Below are 1530 nucleotides of genomic sequence, written 5' to 3'. Positions count from 1 at the left end.
TATGGGATCTTCCCAGACCGGGGCACAAACCCGCGTCCCCCGCATCAGCGGGCGGACTCTCAACCACTGCGCCACCAGGGAAGCCCAACAGTAAACTTTTAAGCTCACTTCTCAGCAGACCTAGGGGGTGAGGATGGTTACCTTCATTTTATAGGCGGGCTGAGAGGGTCATTTGCAAGGTGATCTAGGGAGCAAGTGTTGAATCCAGGATTCATACACAAGTTGCCTTGACTCTAAAATCCCACGTTGTTCTTTTTAGTTTTGCTTGTTTATTTTGTATTGATTTTTAACCAAATGGCATCATGCATGGGTGGCAGCTGGCCTTATTCATGAGCAAATTTATTGCCCTAAATGATCATGCTGGTGTCTGCATCCTACCATCACCTCTGTCTTCCTTGTTCATGAGAGGCTTAGTTTCCCCGTGTGGGACTAGTCTTCTGGGTGCACAGGTGTGAGTTTTCTGCTCTAGGTGGCAATGCTGTAAAGACAGAATTATGATGTTATCCTTTGGGCCCTGTCCCCTAAATGGAGGTGATGTTCAGAAGCCAATTGAAAACTGACATTCACATTATAGTTTAGTCGATCAAGTTCTCTCTTACAAAGTTCACATTAAAACTTGCTTATAGTTTTTTCAATGTATAATTTTCCCTCTTTCAGAATTACAAACACAGGCAGGTTTGTGCTGGGAGGTAGCAGGCAGGGCACAGTGGTCGAAAGCTTCGATTCCTAGCTCTTCAAGGGAAGACCGGTGGTCTTAGATGAGTTGACTCCCTGTGCCCAGCATCCCCTTCTTAGGACGAGTATGATGGTGGTGCCTACCTCCTGGGTTATGGGACCGCTTAGAAGAGCACGTGGTGGTCCACAACCATGGTAGTGGTGGTTGTCACTGTTCTTACTACTCCAAAGAGATGTTTGAAACCTTATTAAGAAAGAGAAGAACATTGTACTGGGGACTAGGGACAAAGGAGTTATTGAAATAGAGTCCCACATTTAATTTTTAAGTGAAAACAAAACAAACATAAAAAATGAGCAAAGCAAAGCAAAGAGTAAGCACAGTATTTACAAGGTTCTGATGATAAAGCTATGCCCATCCTACCCGGTTCATTTGTTAGAAGAGTTGATTATCTTGACAATCAAGTGAGCTTGAAATCTGGGAGTAAAGCCCCTGTCTTCAGCAGCCCTTGCCCAGGTAGCTCCTGGTTGTAAATTATATGGGCTGGTGTATCTACCCTCACAGTCCCACACACAGCTGCGGCTTCTCACCGCCTCCTTTGCTGTCCGTCTGGTCCAGCCAGGCGTCATCTTGCACCTGGATCATTTACATCGGCCTCAGCTTCCCACCGGCTCTCCCTGCCTCCACCCTTGCCTGGTCCCAGGCCCTCCTGCGTCTGGGATCTGAGTAAAAGACCCGCTCCTCGGGGCTTCCCTGGTGGCGCAGTGGTTGAGAGTCCACCTGCTGATGCAGGGGACACGGGTTCGTGCCTCAGTCCGAGAAGATCCCACATGCTGCGGAGCGGCTGGGCCCGTGAG

The sequence above is a fragment of the Lipotes vexillifer genome, unplaced genomic scaffold (assembly GCF_000442215.2).
Source record: "Lipotes vexillifer unplaced genomic scaffold, Lipotes_vexillifer_v1.1 scaffold604, whole genome shotgun sequence".
Taxonomy (NCBI): domain Eukaryota; kingdom Metazoa; phylum Chordata; class Mammalia; order Artiodactyla; family Lipotidae; genus Lipotes; species Lipotes vexillifer.
This window is presented reverse-complemented; position numbering follows the sequence as displayed.